Below are 27,301 nucleotides of genomic sequence, written 5' to 3'. Positions count from 1 at the left end.
ACTTTAGTTTTTGGGCTCCAAAACCACTGCAGATGGTGATTGCAGCCATGAAATTAAAAGACGCTTACTCCTTGGAAGGAAAGTTATTACCAACCTAGATAGCATATTCAAAAGCAGAGATATTACTTTGCCAACTAAGGTCCGTCTAGTCAAGGCTATGGTTTTTCCTGTGGTCATGTATGGATGTGAGAGTTGGACTGTGAAGAAAGCTGAGCACCGAAGAATTGATGCTTTTGAACTGTGGTGTTGGAGAAGACTCCTGAGAGTCCTCGGACTGCAAGGAGATCCAACCAGTCCATTCTGAAGGAGGTCAGCCCTGGGATTTCTTTGGAGGGAATGATGCTGAAGCTGAAACTCCAGTACTTTGGCCACCTCATGAGAAGAGTTGACTCATTGGAAAAGACCCTCATGCTGGGAGGGATTGAGGGCAGGAGGAGAAGGGGACAACAGAGGATGAGATGGCTGGATGGCATCGCTGACTCAATGGACGTGAGTCTGAGTGAACTCCGGGAGTTGGTGATGGACAGGGAGGCCTGGCGTGCTGCGATTCGTGGGGTCGCAGAGTCGGACACGACTGAGCGACTGAACTGAACTGAAGAAGACAGGAACTTTATATAGTTTACTGTCACATCCCCTTTTCTCATTCCATATTCCTCTCTGCATCAGGGTGAAGTCCTTCTCCCAAACATTTCAGGTTTTGGATTCAACCACATGAAATAATGTCATTTGAAATAATGTCAATACAGAATAAATAATTTACCCTATAAAAACAGTAAATAAAATATTTCTTGTGTCATTCTTTGTCCATATCATCTTTCAGACGGCCGCAGAAACACGAACCCAGTACCAACCCTGTCATGTCCATGCAGTGCCTGACCCTTCTACCCAGTCAGGTTTAATTCTTAACTTTATAAAATTCGATATTAAACCCTTTTCTCCTATTGCTTTATCCCCAAATAAGAGGAAAAATCCTTAAACACTTGAAATTGCTTTCCGAATGTGACCCAGCACATTTTCATCAGTCTCAATGAGAAATTCAGTCACAATACAGACATTCCATGTTTATTTCAGCCAATTTATTTTGCTCCCTAAGGATATTTTTTTCCTGACTATTCCTTCTCCAGGAAAGAGCAAAAAAAAAAAAAAAAAAAAAGAAAAGAAAAAAAGAGATTTTCCAAATTCAGCTTTTCATTACCTAAGTCATATCTGCAAGTGATGTGTTGCATGGCATGCCATGTATTACAGCCTAACACCATGAATCCACATCACGCAGCTCATTTCTGTAGAGACTATCTTCCATTATTTTGGATTTTCATATTCTTTCTACCAAGTTCAATCATCCTTAGTCCCTTTCTACTTAGTCAATAACCCAAAAGTACCCAGCCAACCGAAGATGGATAAAAAGATCTTACCTCTAAGTTTTCTAAGCAATCTTAATAACACAAACACATTTATTGACAGTGCTACATTTTACATTTCCTTAGGCTTCATTAATACCTTTGAGTGACTGCTACACTGTCCCGAAGCCAGATCGCTCACTTGACTTATTTACCCTGTACTGTTGATGTTAATAAAAGCTAGATTATTAGAGAACAATAAGACAACTTTAAAAACCGAAATAATAACCCACGGACAGTCTCACTTTTTCCTGCCTCTCCTTGTTAATTATGCCTGCAACCGAACATTTTAACCTGAATTCAGGAGAAAATTAAGTGAAAAATTATTTGCCTGAAGTCAAACTCGAGACTTCCATGCTTTCAACTCAATATGTTATTTAGAGTATCATTAACTGAAGGAAGTGGGACAAAACTAAAGCACATTTATGTAGGAGAGATCATTTGTTAAGCTCTGTGGATAGTTATTATTTTAATAGCCTGAGGAGCCACAGTCTCTACTGGGTAACAGAGATGATGATTCCTGCCAGCACAGCAGGGCCTCTTGGTTAAGGTAACTTAAGACCAAACTGCTTTCAGATTCTCAGGGACAAGGAAGTCACTGGGGTTAAATCCCAGTCATATGGTTACCAGTCAATTTTGTTCAGCTGGACAGCTCTAGTATAAAGCATCAAAAAGGAGCTTAATAAATACGCAAATCATCACTGACTATACAAGTATTTACAAAGTACCACATATAGTCCAGATACTATTCTAGACACTGGGAACAGAGTCACGGAAAAAAATAAATATTCTTACTTTCCTTCAGGTTACATTTTAGGGAGAAAGAAATGTAATAAACAAAATAAAACAGCTATAAAGAGTACCGGGCTTCCCTGATGGCTCAGCAGGTAAAGAATCTGCCTGCAATGCAGGAGACATAGGAGAGGCAGGTTCAATTCCCTGGATCTGGAAGATCCCCTGGAGGAGGAAAGAGCAACCCACTGCACTATTCTTGCCTGGAGAATCCCATGGACAGAGGAGCCTGGCGGGCTATAGTCCAAAGGGTCACAAAGAGTTGGACACGACTGAGCGACTAAGTACAGATGCACAGAGTACCAATGGAAGATAAATGCAATGGAGGAAAATAAGATTGAGGTGCATGACAGCAACCACCTGAGAGGCGGTGAGTGGGTGTGGGGGGAAGAGGAGGTACCACATTCTACAGAACGGTCAGGGAAGGATTCACTGAGGAGGTGACTTCTGAGCAGAGACATGAAGAAGGTGAGGACTGTATGGATACATGGACTAAGTGTTCTCTAGCAAAGACAGAGCTTATACGAGGAACAGAAAGGATGCCAGCGTGGCTGAGGTGAATGAATGAGGGTGAGGGGAGCTGAAGATGTAATTAAAGAGAAATATGAGCAGAAAGGGCTTCCCAGGTGGTGCCAGAGGTGAAGAATCCACCTGTTGAGGCAGGACACACAAGAGACAGGTTCGGACCCTGGGTCAGGAAGATCCCCTGAAATAGGAAATGGCAATCTGCTCCAGTGTTCCTGTCTGGAAAATTCCATGCAGAGAGGAGCCTGGCGGCCTATAGTTCATGGGATCACAAACAATCAGACACAACTGAGTGTGCACGCATACACTGGGCAGAGGGAAGAGAGGTCAGAATCCACAAAGCCTTCACGATGAAGGCAAGCACCCAGGCTCTTCACTTCCACAATGGAGAGGGACTGAGCAGCAGAGAAGTAGAATCCCACTAATATTTAATCAGGAAAACATGGGCAGATGGGTCGACAATGTGAAGCTAGGGAGAAGCTGGGAACCCTTAGACACTGGCCACTGCAACGATCCAGCCCAGGCCAGTGCAGAGCGGGAGGGGACAGGTCATGATCAAATTCTGGGTGTGTTTTAAAGACAGAGCCATAAGAATCTTCAGATTCTATACCAGATGTGAAAAGAGATGTTAAGAATACAGCTGTTGCGTACTAAGTAGAAGGACAGTAGGAAGAGCAAGCTTATAAAGGAAGCAGACTTATAAAAGCGTGTGGTTTGGCACATTTGAGATGTCTCTTACACAGGCAAATGGAGATAAACAAGCAGATAGAAGCATGAGGCTGGACTTCGAGAAAAACACTTCATTGGAAACACAGATATTTAGGAAGCAACAGACTGAGGATGGTTTTGAAAGCAAGAAAACTGACAGGCTGACCAAAGGAAAGACATACAGACAGAGAAGAGAAGCAATCTAAGGACTAAACTTTGGGATACTCTAAGAGGAGACAGAACCATGAAGGAGATTAAGAAAATCCAGTGGCAAATTAAGGGACAAACAGGAGTGCTTTTCCCTTAATTTCTTGAAAAACAAGTGAAGAATGTATTGGAAGAAAGAGGGAGTGTCAACTCGCCAAGCACTCCAATACAGAAAGGACTAAAAATTGGCCCGTGGCAAAAAAAAAAAAAAAGAGTTAAAATACTATAAAACGGAATCTTATCTATTAAAAACACAGATACCATTCTTTGGAAACTGTTTTTTAGGAGCTGTATCATCCTATGCAGACAGAGTAAAATCTCAAAATATTCTATCTGACATTTAAACTTCCTGGTGTTTTGTATTCATTACGTCTGCTTATACAGATACAGTGATCCATCTGCCAACACCACCATCTCAGCCTGATAATGCAGTGGTCAACTCTAGGAGCTAATTCTTGATAATTCTATCTTCTCCTTTCACTTATTTGCCAGGTGATCAATAATATGCATTAAATGAAACAATGATAAAGCTATTTCATAGACTTTAATAACAACTGCAAACAGGAAATTGAGATACTCACTTTTCCACAAGGGCAATTCATTACAATAAGGAACTACAGATAAGCAGCTAAGCAATTACATCTAGAGACAAGAGTCAACCACCAGGCTTGCCTGGTTCACTGAAGATCAAACTGAGCGTCCAGTGTGATCATAGTGTGCAGGCAACTTAGGAAACTGATAATTTGACCTAAATCCTAACGAAGCTGCTGCTGCTGCTGGGTGCAATTCATCACTTGGACCTTCTACACAGATCTGGCACAGTGCCAAGTAAAGATGGTCAGTAAGCAGTGGAGACAAGAAAGAATGGTGTGCACACTCAGGGTAGCTGCAAAGGACCATGAGGGTTGTACCCTGTACAGTGCGGAAGATGCTGGTCACCTAGATTGCCACGTCATGACACCGGTAGTGCAAAACTGCCAGCCATAGGTGGCAGCACTGGGGAGCAGCTACCAGCCTCTGACTTTTACCTTAAAGTTAAAAAGCAATCACAGTCATGGCACCTATATGCTTAATATCTGTAGAGGTGGCTATAAACTGAAAACAGGCCTACAAAGATGTGTCATGCAAGAAAAGACAGTTACGAAATGCCTAAGGATGGGTTTGACAAATTTTACCTTACTATATATGAATGTAATATGTTTGCAGCATTTGATGATAAACTGCTAGAAGGCAGGGATTGCTCAAGCAAATGCTAACGACCAGAAGCAGTAAACACCTTCCTAATGTTGCCTCTAGTATGTGATGGATGACTTTGCAACATTAAAGCAATCCATGATAAGCACCTTTAAGCAATGCTGATTCAGAAATCATTTAAAAGCTCTCTTTTCAAGATACGCTGGTGACTTTTTTATCCTCTTAAGTTTGGGGAATCAGTGTTGATTCTGAAAAGACTGCTCAGTTTACAGTGAGTGCCACACAGCAGCATATTTTGAGTAGAGGTACTGAACAGTGTCATAGCCTTTGACTGTGTGGATCACAATAAATTGTGGAAAATTCTGAAAGAGATGGGAATACCAGACCACCTGACCTGCCTCCTGAGAAATCTGTATGCAGGTCAAGAATCAACAGTTGGAACTGAACATGGAACAACAGACTGGTTACAAGTTGGGAAAGGAGTACCTCAAGGCTGTATATTGTCACCCTGATTATTTAACTTATATGCAGAGTACCTCATGTGAAATGCAGGGCTGGATGAAGCACAAGCTGGAATCTAGATTGTTGGGAGAAATATCAATAACCTCAGATATGCAGATGACACCACCCTTACGGCAGAAAGCGAAGAAGAACGAAAGAGCCTCTTGATGAAAGTGAAAGCAGAGAGTGAGAAAGTTGGCTTAAAGCTCAACATTCAGAAAACTAAGATGACGGCATCCCGTCCCATCACTTCATGGCAAATAGATGAGGAAACAATGACAGACTTTATTCTGGGGGGCTCCAAAATCACTGCAAATGGTAACTGCAGCTATGAAGTTAAAAGATGCTTGCTCCTTGGAGGAAAAGCTATGACCAACCTAGACAGCATATTAAAAAGCAGACAACAAAGGTCCATCTAGTCAAAGCTATGGTTTTTCCGGTAGTCGTGTATGGATGTGAGAGTTAGGCTACAAAGAAAGCTGAGCACTGAAGAGTTGATGTTTTTGAACTGTGGTGTTGAAGACTCTTGAGAGTCCCTTGGACTGCAAGGAGCCCTGGGATTTCTTTGGAAGGACTGATGCTAAAGCTGAAACTCCATGTACCCTTTAAAGCCCTATAGTCGGTCCTGAGGCATACACCAGTTTAAGAAAACTCCTTTTAATAAACCCTTAGAAGAAGGTAAATAGCATAAGTGAAGGCTATGGATAAAAGAAAATTTCCTAAAACATTCTACTACATAATAGTAAAAAGTGAAAGTGTTAGTCACTCAGTCACATCTGACTCTTTGCAATCCCATGACCCCATACCTCCAGGCTCCTCTATCCATGGAATTTCCCCAGAAAGAATGCCAGAGTGAGTAGCCATTCCCTTCTCCAGGGGATCTTCCCAACCCAGGGATCAAACCTAGGTCTCCCATAATGCAGGCTGATTCTTTACCATCTGAGCCACCAGGGAAGCCCGTGATAGCAGTATCAAAACGGTTAAATCTTCTCCTGTACTCACATTTCTTGGATTGTTGTAAACTGTTTTCTGATATTCTTTCACTCCACTATTACAATAACCAGTATTCTTGTTTTGCAAAACTACATGGCAGGCTGAGAACCTTGCATCAAGTCCCAAAGTTCAGTAAGTGGCAGAGCTCAGCACCAAACCTTGACATGATGCTGCTGAAGTCCCCGTGCTCTGCTGCCACTTTGCAGAAGAATTTATCCTAATCATTCATTAATTTTCTAATTCACTTGGAAAATAGGTACAGATATAAGAGAGACAGGTGTGTGTCTATTTTCCTCTGTAATATGTATTATAAATATAAACAATGTGTAATTTATTTAATACCCAGCTCTGCTAGGAGGTAAGAATCACATGAAACTAAACAGATCTCTAGTATACACTGCTGCTGCTGCTGCTGCTAAGGCTCTTCAGTCGTGTCCGACTCTGTGCGACCGCATAGACGGCAGCCCACCAGGCTCCCCGTCCCTGGGATTCTCCAGGCAAGAACACTGGAGTGGGTTGCCATTTCCTTCTCCAATGCATGAGAGTGAAAAGTGAATACGCTGGCACCCCTATATTTAGCCTGATGCATGGAAGCATTCAATAATATTTGTTGACTGAATGAATGAACAAGTGATAAGTTTGCAGACTGCAGACATGCATTTTCTACCAGAGGAGTCATACTTGTAAACAGACTTAGCCCATATGGTGAATGCTCTATCAAAATGCTCATAGAGATCAGTGGGAGACATAAGACAGAAACTAAAACCTATCAAATCCAAAACATTTCTTGATTCTCATGAGGCGTCAATGGCATAGGCAACAGAGGTATCATTAACCATATTTTGTAGGCAACTCAGTAAGAGTGTGCCTAGCAATTCATGCCACAGACCCAAAACCTGGACTGTGGAATCAGAGACCTGTTTTCAAATCTCTTTTCTGACATTTCTGTCTTGGGCTTTAAGGAAGCTGCTTAGGATCTTTGAGTTTCAGCCATCTCATCTATAAAGAGAGGTATATACTGATCTTGCTTTTTATTCATGGAAATATCCCAAGCACTTAGAATAGTGCTTGGCATCCCATTGGCACTAAATTTATTACTGAATTGCAGTGCTGTTAAAGGCTTTAAATATGAAAATATGTATACAAGCACCTAGCATTGTGACTCAGACAGACTGTTAGTCAGTGTTCCCTTGTGACTAAATGTCTCTAAAATGTTATTCCCACTTCCCCTTCCCTTGAAAATCTTGAATGGGACTCTCTGACCCCTTCCCTATTTCAGATTCCCTCTGAGCCATGTAGCTCCTTCTACAATGAGTCTTAGTAGGTATAGACTTGCGTATTCCCATGAAATCACCAGGCTCACTAATGCAAAGGGGGGCAGATTGAATTTTTAAATCAGGACAGGCTCTAACTTACACCAGGAATTCATTTGCTTTCTCACTCCCATAAGACATATTAACCATAAATCTCTAAATTGTCCTTCTTTCTAAAAACCATTTAACACATTCTATGATGATCATATTTTTAAAAAAGTTGACAAAATTGCAGCACTGCTTTCTTATTACTATTCAGACTAATAAATATCAACTTGCTACATAGCTACACATGCGACTTCCTTGCACTGAGATAGCTACCTGGACACCTAAATTCGGCATCCCCAGATCTGTGACAACCCACATACACACTGAGCCTCATATGCCTGCGTCCTCCTCAGACTCCTCTATGCCACCATCTTAACCTCTTCGTGTAGGAGCAGAGCCACAGGACCAGGGAAACAACACGGCTAAGAGGTTAAAGACAGATTCTGGGCATTGACAATGGCTTTTAAGAATTAATAGAACAAAGCTTCTGTTTGGCTAGTTGTTTTGTGGGTGTGTATGTATGTGGCTTTTGTTTTTGGGCAGGGGGAACTAAAGAGTTACATGAAAATGTCCTTTAAGCCTAGCGACATTGCTATGAGTAGTAATATTTAGATTGGTGGTGGGCAGAGTGTTTATTTAGCCTGTGGTAGGAGGGAGAAGCTAGTGCTTGGATGTACTACAAGATTTTGCAAACCTGGTATGATGAGGGAAAAAAAATCCAAACTTTAGTGGGCCTATTTTTTGCAACAGTAAAATAAAACTCTAGGTGATTTCCACACTCCTATCCAGCTTTAGTGATATGCACTTTTATTAACAGCTCAATATCAGTGTTGTTATATTTAAACCACAGGCTTATTCTTCTGCACCAGGAAAGGCAGTGATGTCAGGATTTATATAGATAGAGACACAGATATAAATACATGATGAAAATCTTCTGTGAGCATAAGTTTTAAATAACAGTTTGGCAGGAAGATTTTTTTCATCCAATTTAAAGTTAACTTTAATTTTTTAATCAAAATAATTTCTGATTTAATAGAACTAGCTAACTGGATATAATAATAATAATAGTAATGACCATATCAATGCTAATAATAGATAGCACTTATTGATGTAATAGCATTACCAAAACCCACTGAGGTACATGCCATTATTACTATCATACCTGCTTCACAGGAAGGAAAATCTTATCCTTAAGATAAGAAGCAGTGCGGTTAAGCAACAAAATAGGAAGACCCAGAATTCGAATCTAGATCAATCTAACCATATAATTCCAGCTGTGAAACACATGATTTTCCAAATGATTACAGATAACGATAGGAATAATTTCCTGGGACAAAAGTGGAATGGACTATGGAAATCATGCTCACAGAGGAGTTAAAACAGCTGATACCTTCTCCCAGCTCAACCATTAACTAGTTGAATATCCTTGTAATGAAACTAACCTCTGTTGAGTCTCAGTTTCTTCAGAGGTAGAAGGGGAAATTTAGGCAGATGTTTCCCACTCTCTGTATGGTCTTTGATCACAAGGAAGGAAAGCATCACAAATATGAAACAGAGACACAACCAGTCTCTGTTTTACGTTTGGAGTTGGGCATAATAATGAAGTTTTACATAACATTACATTAAAAGACCTTGGTTGTGAACAAATAGTTTGGAAATCACTGAATACAATGAGCTCTAGGGTTTTAAACTCTTTTGATATTCTACGGCTCTACTAAATACTTTAGATTGTCTCCTTTAGTATAACTTGTTGAATATTACCTCTTTTAAAATAGGACCCAAAAGATTTCTTTTCAAGGAAGCAAAACCACCAAACTACTTGGCAGGTAACTTTTTCCATTAAGATATCACAAAATTGGAGTTGGGGGAAAAAAATCACGAAATGGTCAAGTCTTTGGATATGATTTATTTTGTTAAAAGAGACTTAATAAATCCTTTGCATTTATGTATTCTTGTAGTCTGGTTTAAATCTTTTCTAAAACATTTTCTTAAAGTATGACATTTCTTCTCAACAACATGTGAAGGCCGTAAGTATTGTGAGAATGAGTTCTAGGATTAGAGAAATATAAAATGTTTGTGTTCAGCCCTAAAGACAAGATTATGCATAATTTGAAGTATTTAAGGGAAATCTGTAGGCATCAGTTTCTATGTACTTCCTGATCCAAAATAACATAAAAGGATATGCAACCTAAGTCAGAGGAAGATGAGACCCTCACTTGGCCAAGAATAACAGTGAGGGGGGGATAGGGGAGGGATGCTGGTAGTAATTCTACAACGGCCAGCAATCACATTCCATGTACCATGTGCCAGATGGTGCTTTAAGAGCTTACAGATACCAATTCACTTAATCCCCACAACAATTTTGTGAGATGGACATTGAACCACAGAGAGTGTAAGTAACTTGAAGAGTCACAGAGCTGGAGGGTGACAGAGCTGGGATTTGAGTCAGACACCATGTCACTGGGGAGGGGAGTGCTTTGTGAAACAGGGGTGGTAAGGGAAAATCAGAGGGTCAGGGTAAGATTTAAAGTCCTGAAAAATCCTGGGAGACATGAAAAAGATCTAGGAAATCCATAATGATGGAAGAAAAGGAGATGAGAATCCCTTGGAAGCAAATACTAAAACAGAGACTAAAAGCAAGGAAATAAAGAATTGTTAGAAGAAGCTAGAAAAACACTATCCTTGTTTTTGAAGCCACAGAAATCAACAGGGGGTAACAGAACAAATACACTTCTGAGAAATGAAAGGGAGCGTTCAAGATTATACCTGAAATCAGGACTCGGGAGAGGAGCCATGGCAGATTCCTGGGCAAAGCAAGCACCAGGAATGAAACCAAAGAAATGTGGGGAGCGAGTCATTCTGGTACCAATGCTGTCTGGCTCCTTTTATCAATGAGAAAATAGGCCTGGTCAGTTGAAGTGACTTGTTCTGAGTTTATTTGAGCTGATCAGTGAGAGTCCCTCACTCCCTTCACTCAACTACTTGAGCCGCTTTCCTCCTTAATGTATCTTCCAGATGTAGTACTTTTTTTATGGTTCCATTTGAGTGTTTGCTAAAGAAGTATCTCAGGAGGCCATAGGAAGTTAAAACTATGATACATACGTATCAAATTTTTTGATAATTTTACATACTAACACACTATGAAAAGATCTGTAGACCTAGATCTGTTCTAGATGAGAAAAAAGAAACTGGTAACTCATGGTCTTTGATGTATGAAAAACCTGCTGTTTCCTTTTTTTTCTTCACAAGATTTTTTTGATGTGGACCATTTTTAAAGTCTTCATTGAACTTGTTACAACATTGCCTCTGTTTTCTTTTTTTATTTTTTTGCCAAGAGGCATGTGGGATCCCAGCTCCCCAACCAGGCATCAAACCCACACCCCCCGACACTTGAAGGCAAAGTCCCAACCACCGGACCGTCAGGGAAGTCCCCACACCTTCTGTTTTCAAATGGAGAAATTTGATGGCCAGGAAGAAACCTCAGCAAGGAGTGGAGCAGAATGTTGTTTGCTCTTTAGGCATAAATATCATGAATAGAGTTGACTCTACCACCCAGAGGGCTATGCTTGAGAAACTCAAAACATTCAATTTTATTCCATTTTCCACAGGAAACAGAAAATGGAGATCTGTGGTAGACTCCCATTAGAATTCTGTGGTCTCCATAAAACCCTACTTTCTCAAGTCTGAAGACATTTAAAGGTAATTATGGGGGAAAATGAGGGAAACTTTCCCGGCAGTTAAATAGGGAGGGTCATGGAATGGACAAACATCACACCTCGCAGGTCATTACCTCTGCCCTGCTGCCAGATATGATGTTAGAAGCCGAAGAAAGCTCCAGATCAAGGGCAAAATGAGAAGGACGTTGAGGGCTTACTTTATTTAAAGGTTAGTGGGGAAAAGTGAGTTTATGTGAACTACAGGCTAGGGAAGAGTAGAAACACTCAAATCTCTTGCTAAGGGAATAACTTGTAGTGCACCAAAAAAGTACATAAATACACATTAAAATTCAAGATGGGCAACAGAAATTAAGTTGTGAAAGTTAACACTGACATGCTGCAGAAGTGAAAGCATCCACCTTCTCCGTTATTGTTGAGAAGAAAATAGAGGACAGAACTCAGAAGGGCAGTGGGCCATGGCGGTGGGGACCAGCGTTCTGGGTCTAAGTCAGCACGAGCCAGCTCTGGCTGACACTGCCATGCCTAAGCCATGCCCCAAAGGAGTGTTCTCATTGTGAGGCTGATGGCTGGAAGCAGTCTCTAGTCTCTTTCACAAATAAAATCAGGCAACTGTTACAGCAGGACAATAATCACAGGGAAAAAATTCAAATATTTTTAAAAAGTCAAGAATTTAATAACACGGAATGATATGACCAGTGATCAGCTATATTAGAAATCATGAACCCTTAGAGGAATAATGAAAGTGTTCATTAAATCACAACTAGTACCCCACTCCAGTACTCTTGCCTGGAAAATCCCAGGGACAGAGGAGCCTGGTAGGCTGCCGTCTCTGGGGTCGCACAGAGTCGGACACGACTGAAGTGACTTAGCAGCAGCAGCACCAATATACAACTATTATCAAAATCTCCCCCTGCCTGGTGAGTCCATGCTAAATCACTTCAGTCGTGTCTGACTCCTTGCAACCCTATGGACTGTAGCTTGTCAAGCTCCTCTATGGGATTCTCCAGGCAAGAATACTGGAGTGGGTTGCCATGGCCTCCTCCAGGGGATCTTCCCAACCCAGGGATCGAACCTGCATCTCTTATGTCTCCTACATTGGCAGGTGGGTTCTTACCATACCAAAAAAAAAAAAACCCAAAGATTCAATGACATCAGTATCTGCATGATAAAAGGAAAATTGCTTCTCTATTCACAACACTTTTGATGCCACATTTGTGGGTTTCTTTCCCCCTACCAACCAGTGTTTCAACTCTTCAGACATCAACTGAAAGTCCAGTAATTTAATTCAATTCTGACACTAACTACCCGGAGTCAGTGGAGCCCTTCAGGTACCAAATAACCTGCAAATAACAGATCCCCAGGGTACTGACACTTCTATCAGCCTTGGTTATAAAGTCAAGGGTTCCCAAAACTGCCTACCCCTGCTCCTGGCTCAAAAATTTGCTGGAATGACTCACAAAACTCAGGGAAACATTTATGTTTATTTACTGGTTTGTTATAACGGATATTCTAAGGGGTACAGATGAACAGCCAGATGAAGAACCACATATGGCGAAGTCAGGAAGGATTCCAAGCACACAAGCTTCTTTCCCCGTGGAGCTGGGGCACACCGGCCTCCCAGCATGGAGATGTGTTCACTAATCTAGACGCTCTCCCAACTCTGTAGTTAAGGAATTTTTATGGAGGCTTCATCACTCAGATGTGATAGATGATTAACTCAGTCTCCGGCCCCTCTCCCCCCACCAGAAGATGAGCGATAAGGTTGAAAGTTCCAAACTTCTATTCATGGCTTGGTCTTTCTAGTGAACAACTCACATCTTGGAACTCTCCTGGCATCCACCAAGAGTCACCTCATTAGAACAAAGGACACTCCTATCACCCAGGAAATTCCAAGGGGTTTAGGAGTGCTACGTAAGATGCTTCTATCTGCCCCCCCATTCAGGAAGTTACAAGAGTTTTAGGAACCTGGGGCAGAGACCAAAAATATATTTCTTCTTATATTATAGTGATACATCAGGATATTTTACTTAAAATTCACAAGTCCATCCCCTTTTCATAATGCATCTTTTTCTATAGTCACAATAAACTTATTCAAAATAAAAAGCAGTCAATTCACTTATATTAGTAGACTAAAAAGAGTATACACTTAGAGAAAAAATGTTTAGGGAAAACTGCCCTTCTGTATTAAAAAAAAAAAAAAGAAGGAAACACGTGTGGGGAAGGGTGGGGAAGCTCCAGTTATAACAAAAAGGGTTATGCTGTTAATGACAGAGGTCATTCTAGTTATCAAAGAATGCATGGAAATATTTTATTTCAGAACCAGTGGTTCTGAAATGTTCAGGAAACCCTCCTATGGGAGAAACGAACTCACAAAATAACAAAAACTGGGGTTATCAGTTACTTTGACACAGAGGTGTTTTTAAAGGGTGGCAGGAGAAAATACTGATAAGGTTAATGAAGTATCTCATCAAAGTATTCATTCTAAAGTCAAGTAATGGGTACTTTGAGTAAGAAACACATTTGTAGAATCAAAACTGAAAAGAGCATTGAGATCGTCTAGAATAATCTTCTCATGAATGGAAGATATTGTCAGAACTGGCGCTACTTCTCTGGATTCCTAATTCATACTCCTTTACTCTTTCCCTCCGCTGCTAGACAGTCGTTTTCACCAATATCATTATTTTCATTGTCCCTTTTTTGTTACGTTCAGAGAAAGACAATCTTTTAGAATAATAATGACAAGAAGACCCTCCTTAAAACAACTATACTTCCACTTGAAACTAAAACAAGTATCAAGTAACTCATATGTGCGTCAGACGACAGGTGGAATTCAGATGATGAGAAAGTAAACCAAGCAAGACAAGAAGAGAGTCTGTATAAATTCTATGAGTTGCATTTTTTGAATTTGTGATCATAAATTAATGATTTTCAACTTGTACCAAAAGGGCAAATATGAAGTAACTGTTGAATAAATCAGCAAGTGTTTGATGTTTCTTACCAAGAAACGATTGTTAAATTCAGCAAACAAAATAACAAAATCCCTATGACCATGACTAATCATCACTTAGTGTAAGCCACTACAGAGGGAGATTTATAATTTTTCTTTTCTTACTAAAAAGTTACATAGTTATCCATCCCTGTACTTCTGAAGGCTCAGTGGTATGAGTGCGTAGGCACCAGTATCAGTGGGAATAAAGGATCATTTTTATTCACTTAGTTCTTACGACGTCTCAGGAATTGTGTGAGGATTTTCTGAACATTGCCTCCTGTCTCACAGCAGTGTCAGGTAGAAATTATTTCAATCCTCTCTACAGATGAGTAAATGGAGAGGGATGTGTGAAGTAACCTGTCAGCAGCAGGATTAAAACTTACATCTGTTTGATTCTAGAGCCAATGTTCCTTTCACCAGGAGACAGCACCTTACCTGACAACATTCTCATGACACACAGAAAGAAGATGCTACTTGTAAAAGTCTAGAACACAAGACTGAACACATCCACGCCTCATTTCAGTCTTACCTTCTCCACAGAGACTCATTTTATTATTTGCCAATGACACAGTGAATACCTCATGGGCTTTAGAATTAAGCCTTACTTCAACAGAAAATCCAAATCTGCTCCAAAAGAAACACTGTCTTTACTTTTAAAAGATTTAATTAAAATCATGACCATCACTGACCCTTAAATAATCTGATAAATATAGTCACACTCCATCAGCCCCTGGTAGACAGGCTTTTGGTACTTTGCTCCCTTTCCTAAGGGTTCATCTGACAGTTCCCAGATTCTCTGATCAATCATAACACTTATTTTGCTATAATCCCTTTTTTCTTTTCCTCCACCATTCTAAGCTGGACAACCCATCATGAGTCAAACCCCAAATGTATTCCAGTCTAACCTCGAAAGAGTCATGTCTGTTTCTGTTGTAATTTACCCTCAGTCTGCTTCTTGAAATACGCGTCTGTCATTATATTTACCTAGCCATCACTACAGGATGCTTGGGGCTGGTGCACTGGGATGACTCGGAGGGATGGTACGGGGAGGGAGGTGGGAGGGGGGTTCAGGATGGGGAACTCGCGTATGCCCGTGGCGGATTCATGTTGATGTGTGGCAGAACCAATACGACATCGTAAGGTAAAAAAAAATTAAAAAATTAAAAAAAAAAAAACACAAACTCCCTAGCTACTTCAGGTTCCCTAGATATCCATCATATGAATAAAAATGTCCCCATTAGTCCTCCCAACCTAATTCCTCATACTCAACCCAATCAATGACAATTTTAAAAATATTTGAATCATCTTAATGTGTCAATGCATCTTATGTATCTTATACATAGGACACATCACTGATTTTTTGGTGCTATGGTGGCCAGTCAGGGGATGGAAGGAATCACTGGAACTTCCTGTCACATTTTTCTGATTTAAATGTCACTGAGTAAGCTATAGTAGCACATTATTTGGGAATGTAAAAATCCAGATAATGGACATTTTGTTGGAAGTTCCATGTTATTTAAAAAGCCAATCACCCATGGCCACCATCAAAAAGTCTACAAAAAATAAATGCTGGAGAGGGTGCAGAGAAAAAGGAACCTTCCCACACTGTTGGTGGGAATGTAAATTGGTGCCATCACGGTGGGAAAACAGTATGGAGTTACCTTAAAAAAATAAAAATAGAGCTACCACAGGATCCAACAATCTCAAAACCGGACACATATCTAGAAAAAAAGAAAACTAATTTGACAAGATACACACAACCAAATGTTCAAAGAAGCATTATTTACAATAGTCAAGATATGAAAGCAATTTAAGTGTCCATCAACAGATGAATGAATAAAGAAGAAACTATATATATATATACACACACATACATATATGTATTTATAATGAAATATATATATACACATATATGTATATACGCAATGGATTACTACTCAGTCATACAAAAGAATGGAAAAATGCCACTTTGCAGCAACATGGATGGGCCTAGGGGTTATCATAGTGAGCGAAGTAAGTCAGACAAAGACAAATATCGTATAATATCACTTCTATGTGGAATTTTAAAAAATAATACAAATGAACATATTTACAAAACAGAAGCAGGCTCATAGACGTAGGGGGAAAAAAAAAAAAAAACTTATGGTTACCAAAGGGGAAAAGCAGGGGGAGGATAAATTAGGAATATGGGATCAACAGATACACACCACTATATATAAAATACATGAACAACCAGATTTGTTGTATAGCACAGGGACCTATATTTTAAAAAGCTCAATCATTCAAATTTGAAATGAAAATATATTTGCATCTGAATGATTCTAAGCTATCAAATTCATAGTATTATTACTTTGATGTGAGACTTTTGAGCAAGGGCCATCCTCCAATTTTTGGTTAATTACTTCTAATTTTTAAAGACATCCCAGCCCATATTACACAGGTTTTAAAACATTTTTTCATTGTCTATTTCTCATTGATATACTGACAGCATGACCATGAAAACAAAATGTATTTCTCTTTAATTAAAATTAAAACTCACTTGCAATTTACAAAGGATTAGTGGAGAGTTATAGGCATAAGGACCTATCTGTTTCATCTTTCCTTCCACAGCCCTCTCAGTAATCACTTAAATCCATCAAAGGTAATATACAGAGTCTGCTATAACATCCACACTGATAGAGTTAACGGCTCTCTGTGCTCCTAATCACTGAACAATAGAACAGAACTGATAGTTGCAATATTAGCTGCATAACAACAATAATAGCTGTGACAAAATTGGTTATAGCCATGATAACAAAGCAGCTACTATTTGCTGGGCCCTTACTCTAGCTAAGTGCTGCACTGGTAAGCATTCACTTTATCTGAATGACAGGCATGGACTCACACTTCATCTCTTCAAAGATGAGAAAGTTGAGCTTTATGGAGGTGAAATATCTTGCCCAGTGGTAAACAGCTAGGAACTTGAAGATCCTGAATGCTAATCTAGAAGCCCACGATTTTTAACCTGGATACCACACTACATAGGATGAAAATAAAATTGTTGTTGCATTGTCATTAGGAGACATACCTCAGCAGGTCATCTGGACAGCAGAGATGAAATCACTCTTTTTCACCTCTTTTCACACAATTTCTCTCTTTTTTTTCCTTCAGATTAAAATGGCTAGACCAGAATTTTGGGTATAATCAGAGAATGTTGAACAGACCACAGAATCTATAAATTGGCCTACTGTCTCTATACCTTACTATACTAATTTAACCAGCCACAAATAATTTTGAAAGGACCTAAAAAAAAAACCTCATGTACTTTTTAACACTTCCTTTATTCAGATTCTTAAGTGGAATGGATATTTAATATCAATAATGCAGACAGTTTACTTTCTAATTTCTACCTAGCTTTGATATATATTTAATAAGTATTACCAGCTTATCTCTTGAAGAAGGTGAAAAAAGCAGTACTCAAGATTAAGCTAAGGTCCACCTTTGAAGAAGTTGGTCTTTAATGTTTAAAATATGAGGAAGAGAATTTTCAATGAACAATTCTGTTTCCTGTTGATGATTACCTGATAATCTCCTATTCATCACATGGTATCCAAATAGCCAATCAAATTTTACCATTTAAAAATGAAATAAAAAACATACATAATTAGCATTTTAAGGGGGATGCTATATATCTACATATTTCTCTGAACTAAATTGAGTTTCTTAAAATGGGAACTTGATTTTCAAAGTCAGTGCTGTCTTAAGAAAGACTCAGATTATGTTAATAAAGACCAAAGCAAATATGCATTTTTATTTGAGAAAACAGAAAGCAAGGTACAAAGGATCCTTTGTTTGAAGTGGAAACAAAAGTCTTTGCAAGTCATTTCAAAAATATTCTCCTTCATGAGCAATAAAGGATGAGACTGATGGTGGTTCAAATTACCACTAGATGTATCAAATGCATACCACCAGATGGCATCTAAAATCAGATAGCATATTCAGATGATGAGCTAATGACATTTGTGAAATGGAATCAAATTCATGAATTCCAAATAGATTTTTAATATTAAAATATCCGACACTAATCGTAAAATTCAAACAACCCAACAATGTAATCTGGAATACAACCAAAACATATGAATCTGAAAAGAAGGTCACTGTAAATAAAATGGTGACCTTGATATATCTTTTTAAATAAATCATTACAAATGGTGCTGTAAGAGAAAAAGAAAATTTTGGTTGGTAAGTTTATGTTTCCTTCATTATTACCTACAATCTTTCTTTCCATGAATCCTAATTTTACTCTGTCAGAGGACTTTGTTTATTGCAAATGTAAGAAAGACAGTTCAGAGCAGAGAGCGTTAAGAGAAATATTAAGAAAAGCTTATTAAAAAAATGTTTTCCTTTCACCTTCATATATGACGCTCATGAACTTGACATTTAAAAACCTGGTTTCCAAACCTTAAATACCTTGAGGAACAGAATGAAACAATGCTGCTATGTCTGAAACTGCCTGGTACCTGGACCACAATGTCAAATTAATGACAGAGGAGCATACCACACACCAAACTGGAGTCAAAAACTAACCATGTGATAACAGGAGCTGAAATCTTATTCAGAATACTAAAATACAATATTGTTTCATAGAAATCTCTGAAATAGACTTGATTATCCCCTGGATCTGGGGTGTGTTGCCTGCTTTTTTGTATCATCACAAAAGCAGTAAAATCCTACTTTAAAAAATACATTTAACTAGAAATGTCATTTTCATATGATAAAAGCCACATAAAGTTGTTAACTGCTGTTAACAGTTAGCAATTTATTCTTGGCCTGGATTTTTGCATTTACATATATATATCAATGTGTGTAGATGTGTATGTATCAGTTTCCTTGGTGGCTCAGTGGTAAAGAACCCACCTGCCAATGCAGGAGATGCAGGTTTGATCCCTGGGTCAGGAAGATCCCCTGGAGAAGGAAACGGCAACCCACTCTAGTATTCTTGTCTGGGAAATTCCAAGGACAGAGGAGCCCAGTGGGCTACAGTCCATGGGGTGGCAAAGAGTTGGACATAACTTAGCTGCTTAACAACAACAGCAACGGATTCTATATACACCATCTAGGCTTTAATATGAGGAATGAACACTGGACTTTTTTGAGTTTTCCTTTTTTTCCTTACTCAGCAGCTGAATTAGGTCTCAAACCTATCTGTGGATTCTGCATGACTTCACGGGGTGACGCTCACTCCATGATGCTGGTGGAGAGCCTGACATAGTAGAAGGAAAAGCTATGTAACACCCAAGACAAAAGCCACGCCTGGACTGAACTACTTAACGGCCTTCTCTCAGGGAATCTGTTTTAACATTAGCAAGATGTGTACATGAAAATCTTTAACTTACATTTTAAAGAACACATTTTATGTATGAAGGTAGTCATTTTAAATAATGGTAAAGCAGTTGTCTCAAAACTGAATATTTTTCTCATATTAATCCACTAATTAAACCACAGATTTTTCTATAAAAAGCTACTTATGACCAGTTCATGTATTTATCCAGTATGTCATTTATCAAAAATCTTCCACTTCAGCCAGGAGAAAAGAACAGAGTAAAAAGAAAACTGCTATTTAAATGATGTTACTGACAACATAGAAACATACACATTCATACATATGCATAAATACATACGTACTCTGCGTAAAAGGTTCCCATGCATTTCCATTATACACACATAATTCACCGTGTGCAAATCAGCACTGTATTTACATTAAAATCAATGTGAAACAGAGGAATATTCACAGAACCGTAACATAAAACCCATGGTCTCAGATGTTAACATTTAATAGGATAATAGCCTGAAACAACAAAAAAAAATTCAGTACAACATACAGGTCTGACCCTTGAGCAAAACAGGTTTGAACCTTGAGGATTCTTTCTTTTTCAATAGGAAATAGTACAGTACTGGAGGTTGGTTGACTTTGTGGGTGCAAAACCTCATGTATATTGGGGGCCAACTGTAAGTTATATGCGCATTTTCAACCCTATAAAGGATCAGCACCCTTCAACCCCTAGTTAAACAAGGGTCAGCTCTAGTTAAATGCCACGCTATATGGTTACTCCCAAGTTTAATCATTTCATGAACCCATAAAATTAATTTCTAACCCTAAATAAAATAGGAATAGATGCTATTGAACTGCCTGGGTTTTAATACTAGTTCTAGGACTTTCTAGATCAATAACCTTAGATACCATACTCAAGTTCACTGAGATCCAGTTTCCTCACTGTGAAACTGAGCTGATCACAGCACTTCCTTCATAGGATTGTGTGAAAACTCAGAGTTAAAAAGTACAGTGTTTATAATAGTGAGTGGAAAAAACAAGAACCTAACAAATGTCAGCCTCGTAGTAAAAATAACTCATTAACTTCCTACCCCAATGGAATATATAAAAAACAATTACTACCTATCATCACCATAGCTTCAGGTACATAAAAAAAGCATTCTCACTAAAATGAAAAAAGACAATTTCACTCTGGACCAGAGAAAACTTTGTTACAGCCCAGTACAAGTCTGTGGCCAGTATGTGGGAATGTCTAGTAAGAGCCTGTAAACATTACTGGATCACAAGAAAATAAAATCATTGCAATCTAAAATTAATAGGGATACTTCAACGAGAAAATGGAATGTGAGATAAGCTGGAAACACGAATATAATCTGCATTTCCTGTAGACACAGGGGAGTATGTCTAGTTTTCTTTCAAGGTATCCAAAATGCTCTTTCCTTCCCTGGAAGTCTTTCAGTGTTGTTTGAAACATTACTTCTCATAGACTCACAGAATTAAGAAAACAAACTTATGGTTACCAAAGGTGAAGGGAGGGGAAGAGGGACAGTTAGAGTCTGGTATTGACATGTACACACTGTTACAAAAAAAAAAAATGGATAACCAACAAGGACCTATTGTATAGCACAGGGATTTCTGCTCAGTATTATGTAACAACCTAAATGGGAAAAGACATTGAAAAAGAATAGATGTATGTATAAGTATCACTGAATCACTTTGCTGTACACCTGAAAGAAACACAACAATGCTAATCAAATATACCCCATATAAAATTAAGTCAAAAAATTTTTTAAATATTTTTAAAAAACTCACTACTTCTCTTAAAGTCACAGTAGTATTGATAATAATATATTTCAACCTTCTCCAAAACCATCAGAGTATTATCATTGCAAGTGATCACTGTCAGATTTTAAGCGCAACAGCTTAGGGATTTTTATCTTCCTATGGAAACAACTACAGGCACTGCCTTAACAAACAGTACTTAGGTTACTATTTGTGAAACACACTGACTCATGGCAAACTGAAAACGAACAGGGTGCACTGTGTCTTAAAGAAAAGTATCTCTACATGTAATCATGCTGCAATTGTAGTAACTATCAAATGCTTCTTCTGGATGGTGCTATATGTCTACTGATGTTAACAGATTATTACTGACTTGTACACTGCACCCAAATGCTGAATTCCTAAGGCTCAACTATTCTTAATACTCTGGTGGCTCAGATGGTAAATAATACTATATTCATTACCACACAATTCACTTACAGATGCTTTTGATTCCAGTTTTCCTTCATTTTCGTTTAAAAGCAGACCCGGCAGTAACTTTCTACAGTCAGCTCTCAAAGAGCGTGTAAAGATAAGCACTACAAAGTTTTTCACTGGGAAAAACTATATAAATGCTGGGCCCCAACCATACTAACACTATTGTTTGGTCCTGACCCTTACGTTATTCTAATTTTTAATTTGAAATATAATAAATTATAATTGAGTCAAAATAATGTATTCCTCCTATTTCTTGAGAACCTTGAACAGCAAGCTTAGAATTAATATGTTTTCTGCAGTAATGAGCAAGGACAAATTCCAGTCAAATGAACTGAAATGCTTCATTTTTTTCAGAGGTAGAATAGTGTATAGAATAGAGTGTAATAGCTTGGCATGAGTCACGTTGATAGATGCTTGTGCATAACAAGGTCTTCAGCTTACTAGCTATGAGACTTCAAGTCAATACTTAAATCAGTGGTTCCCACAGAGGGGTCCCAGATCAAGGAGGTCATCATGGTCTGGGAACCTGTCAGATATTCAAATTATCAGGCCCTAATCCAGAACTGGCTTCCCGAGGCTCAGTGGTACAGAATCTGCCTGCAATGCAAGAGATGCAGGTTCAATCCCTAGGTGGGGAAGATCCCCTGGAGGAGGGAATGGCAACCCACTCCAGTTTCTTGCCTGGGAAATCCCATGGACAGAGGAGCCTGGAGGCTTAGAGCTCATGGGGGTCTCAAAAGTATGACACAACTTAGTGACTAAACAACAACAACTCCAGATACTAAATCAGAAAGTCTGGAGGTAAGACTCAGCAATCTGTGTTCCATAAAGCCTTCCAGGAGATTCTGATCCACGTTCAAGTTTAAGAAACTCAGATGTAAACTGAGACTCCCTTCTCTCATTTGTAAGATGGGTTTCCTAAGACCAACCTTGCAAAACAAGGGAGGAAAACAAACCAGGGAAAAGGACACGCTCATGCAGTGACCGTTTATCCTTTTAACATCATCTTTAAAAAAAAATTTTTTTTAAGTCAAGGGCCCAAATTAAGGGGAATACAAACATCAAAAAATTGAGGTGCTGCTGCCGCAGGCTGAGCCTGAAATGTGCTGACCTGCCAGCAGTGGGCCGGGTACCAAAATAGGCCTCTGGCTGCAGGGCAGGCCCTAAAGATTTGGCCACTGAAATCACAAGTGGGCAAAATGCCCCAGAAGTAATATTTTATCCTCATATAAACTAAGGCCATGTTGCGTTGATAGTGACAAATGATAGTATAAAGAGAATAAACACTGATCTTTTAGTTCTCAAAAGACACTGGATTCCTACCCCCTACTTCACTCTCCCCAGAGGAAAGGCACGGGGAATTCTCCTAATTGACGTCAGCTGCTGTAAGGGAAGGAATGCCATGACCTTAAACTTGGCCACTGGTTCATTCTCACATCCAGGAACAAAGCCAGAGGGTTCTCCTGGCAACTGCCTGACATGCTAAATGGCAGGCACAGCCACCGAGGGAATCCTTTGCTGCCCTAGGGACAAATCCCCCCCTGCAGGAAACAGACAGACCAGAGAGATTAGCAGTTTGCCCAGCTGATGCTGGCCGGTCCCCTCGGCCCAGAGAGCAGAAAATGAGTTCTAAATCATTTTCTTTCAAAGACCCAAGCTCCTGGTCTGCGTCTGCTTTATAAATGAGGGAAATGTTCTCTGCTAAGTCAAAGAGAAAAACAGGAAAATATGAGAACTTGAAGGCGAGATGTAATAAATTGGATTCCTGCGTAAATCATTGTACCATATTCAAGAAGTCTTTAATGGATACTGATTAGGTAAAAATTAATCAAACATTTTAAGATCAATGTGAACTATCATTTTTGAAAGGCCCCGTAGTCAAAATCAGATCCAATTCTCCTAGCCTGCCAAAATCATTGCTGGGACACCCAGATCAAAGATGAAAGGTTCTTGATCAACAACTCTCCCAAGAGCTCCTCCCCACTCGCTCTACTCATCTCATTCAGGATTCTAGCCACAGACTTGATTGTGTAACCCCCCTACTCCAAGACCCTCTCCACTCCCCAGTGCCTGAAGAACAGTAACCAGATGTTTGAGTGCTGCTCACAAGAGATTAATATCTGACCCTGACCATCCAATTTCAGCTTCACCCCCTACCCTTTCCCCTCACACCCTTCTGAGACCTTGTCTACCGACAGCAAACCTCCACGATCATGCCTTCCCACTTTACGAAAAATATCAGTGTCTTTAATATGCTGTTTGTTGTGTGTGCTCAGAACAAACATTTTAAGATCAATGTGAACTATCATTTTTGAAAGGCCCCGTAGTCAAAATCAGATCCAATTCTCCTAGCCTGCCAAAACTGCTTCAGTTTTCTTATATTCTGACCACTGGGAGAGCAGAAACCAGGCCTTACTCACCTGTGTATAACACATACAACCTGTACCAGGTAAATGTTTGGTAAATTGAATTCCCAAATGGGTTGTATCTTAGTTTGGCTACTATTACAAAATATGTTTGACTGGGTGGCTGAAACAACAAACACTGATTTCTCACAGTTCTGGAGGCTAGACAGTCCAAGATCAAGGTGCTAGCATATTCAGTGCTTGGTAAGGGCTCTATTGCTGGTTTGCAGATGGCCACCTTTCTACTGCACCCCCACATAGAGGAAAGAGAGAAGGCTCTCATCTCATGCACGTCTCATCAGGGCACTAACACCATCATACGGGTCCACCCCCAGAACTCATCTAAGCACAATTACTTCCCAAAGATGCCACCTTCAAAAACATCACAAAGAGGATTAGGGCTTCAACATATGACTATTGTGGGGACACAAACATTCAGCTCATAACAAATTGCCACACAGATATTTAGCCACATTTTTTAATGATCCATTTGTATGTCTGCAAGGGAACACAGAAAACTTCAACTCAATTTAAAAAAAAAGAAAGATTCAAAAAGAAGGAAAATACCTTCCTTCACAAAATTGCCTCCAATATAGAAACACATACTTCAAATTAACTCTGAAACAGCCATCATTCCAATCAAGCAAGTGAGTTTAGAGGAAAGAGCAAAATGTGACTCATACCTCCCTTGTTTTGATTGGGGACCCATAACTAATCCTCATCTCTACTTCCATGGCAATGGTTCCTGGCTTATCTAAATCTATGCTTCAGGAGGGTAAGGTACACAGAGCTTTATCTCCTTCTCCAGGGGACACATGGGAGGAGCCAGGTTGGGACTAGGCAGTTTCCTGGTCTTTCTCCAAAATCAAAAGTACAGAATTTTAAAGGAAAAAAATCCTAAATGAACACAAACTTTTTACCACTTAAAAAACAATTGAAGTGGAGGGAATATGGGAAGTTGGACAGCTTTGTAAATTTAAACATGAAAAAAATGCTAAAGGAATGAAATAGAGTCCAGATTTCAAATTAACAGGACACTAATATCTGGATTTTTCTTTAAGTGGGAGCAAACCATGCATGGATGTTAGCACAACTCTTCTTTAAATATCTAAGAGTGAAATGTTTTTTATTAATAAAAAGTAAGAGAAAAGAAGAGGGAAAGCTGGGGAGTGGATTTTGTGCATAATTATAAAATATTTGCCATTTGTTTAGTTTTGTGATGTTACGTACCTGCTCCAGTTCAAGTTGAATTCCAAAAAAGAAAGTTACTGGTCAGTTCCTACCCACACCACTCACCTTACATTTTAGGAATCTGACATGCGTGAGAGACTATTTCTAATACCACTTGAAAACCACCACATGGTCAGGCTTCAGGCCTTTCCTCCCTACATTAGAAGTCCTTGCTTCTCTGCTAAGTCCTTGATTCTTTCCCTTTAATCTTTTTTCACAGATTCTTATTTATAAACTCTAATATTTTCTTTTTTCTCCCTCTCCTCTTCTACTTCTTCCTCTTCTACTTTCTGCTCTGAATTGTTTCTTAAGGTCTCCATTTTACTTAAGCGTGGAACTCTGAACTATATAAAGAATTCACTACCCTGAAGATTTGGAAGGATAAACTATGCCTTTTACTGCATAACCCAGTGTCAGTAAAGTAGAACTTTATTTATTCAGTTATTCAAATAATAAACATTCTAAAAATAAAAATTTAGCTGCATGTTCAGCTGTCCAGATGAAATAAAATCTCAGAATAAAATCATGTATCATAAAATGTTACAAATAAATTCTAAGAAGTATCTTGAAATACAAAGACACAGTAATTTTCTCCAATCAGTATACCCTGATTTTACTTTGCAGTCCTGTGTTTCAGCTTGCAAGCTCATGGGTGGGAATGCAAAGCTATGAATTTAGCTTTCTGGTAAACTATATGCAAAAGAAGTTTTCTTCCCCCGCCTTTTAATGGAAATATTAAAATAAATCACCCCTACTACTTTTATTCCATATCTTTATAGAAAAGGGGGAAAGATATCACTGCAATGGAATCTTCTACCTTAGAATCATGCCTTCATCAAGAAATAAAACACTTCTCTAGTGAAAGGGTTTTTCCTGCTTGGGTTGTATTTCACTAGTGATACATATTTTGTGATGTCTCCATAGCTACTTCTGTCACTATTTAAAAGACTTTGTATTTTTTCTCCCCCAGGGAAAGTTATACATCATCGAGTCCTGATTTCTAAAGTCTCTTCATATCTATGTTCTGAAATTTGCCAAAGTGACAGCTGCTATCTCTCTAGAAAGAATGACGCCCAACCTCTACTGAGCATGAGGGCAGTTAGTCAACAGACCCCAGAAAGGTTCAGGGATAAAACATCACGAATTTAACTTTTACAGAATGCTATGTGTTCTCTTAAGACAGAGCCTCATCAAATAGATGAGCTGAGTGCATCCAAGAAAATACATCCCCTTAAATGCTTATTTCACATGTTTTCTTTTAGTTATAATTACCACCTTCATTAACACCTACTGGCTCATAAGTGAGTCTAACATGAATTCTTCATTGAGGTCTAACATGAAGGTCTAACATGACCTTCATTGGAGGTCACACATTATCACGTGAAATGGAAAAAAAAATCATGATATTATAACATATACTATTTATCATATTATATCATAATAAAATATTAAGCCATTCATTCTTACAAAAACCAAATAATCCAAATGATACAGAGATCATTTAAAGCTACTATTTTGCCATCTATTTATTGGTGGAATATACAGTTTTTTAAGGTAGCTTCTTTGCTGATGGATTCCATGCTACTATTTAGATGTTAAAATTTTCTCATATTTTATTATCTAAGAAAGTAAAGCATATTCATATTTGTTTTGTTCTTGTATGTCCACAGTGTCTGTAAGTCAAAGATAATAAGGCATGACTGCATTTTAACACATGGAAAATGGGGATCATTGTCATGCACACAAGGTAAA

The 27,301-nt window shown here is 38.9% G+C and overlaps 1 protein-coding gene and 1 long non-coding RNA gene across 3 annotated transcripts in view; both read right to left on the bottom strand.

Annotated features, from left to right (window-relative positions):
- The window catches only part of PPP3CA (protein phosphatase 3 catalytic subunit alpha), a 325,113-nt gene that overhangs the window by 123,502 nt on the left and 174,310 nt on the right, over positions 1-27,301 (bottom strand). The window lies entirely within an intron of this gene.
- Positions 8,280-27,294, bottom strand: LOC133249320 (uncharacterized). Its single transcript, XR_009736909.1, has 2 exons — positions 16,062-27,294; positions 8,280-16,026 (listed from the first exon to the last, which is right to left on the bottom strand). It is a non-coding gene; the product is annotated as an uncharacterized LOC133249320 (long non-coding RNA).

The sequence above is a fragment of the Bos javanicus genome, chromosome 6 (genome assembly GCF_032452875.1).
Source record: "Bos javanicus breed banteng chromosome 6, ARS-OSU_banteng_1.0, whole genome shotgun sequence".
Classification (NCBI taxonomy): domain Eukaryota; kingdom Metazoa; phylum Chordata; class Mammalia; order Artiodactyla; family Bovidae; genus Bos; species Bos javanicus.
The sequence above is the reverse complement of the archived record's forward strand: the minus strand, read 5'-3'. Positions and strand labels throughout refer to the sequence as shown.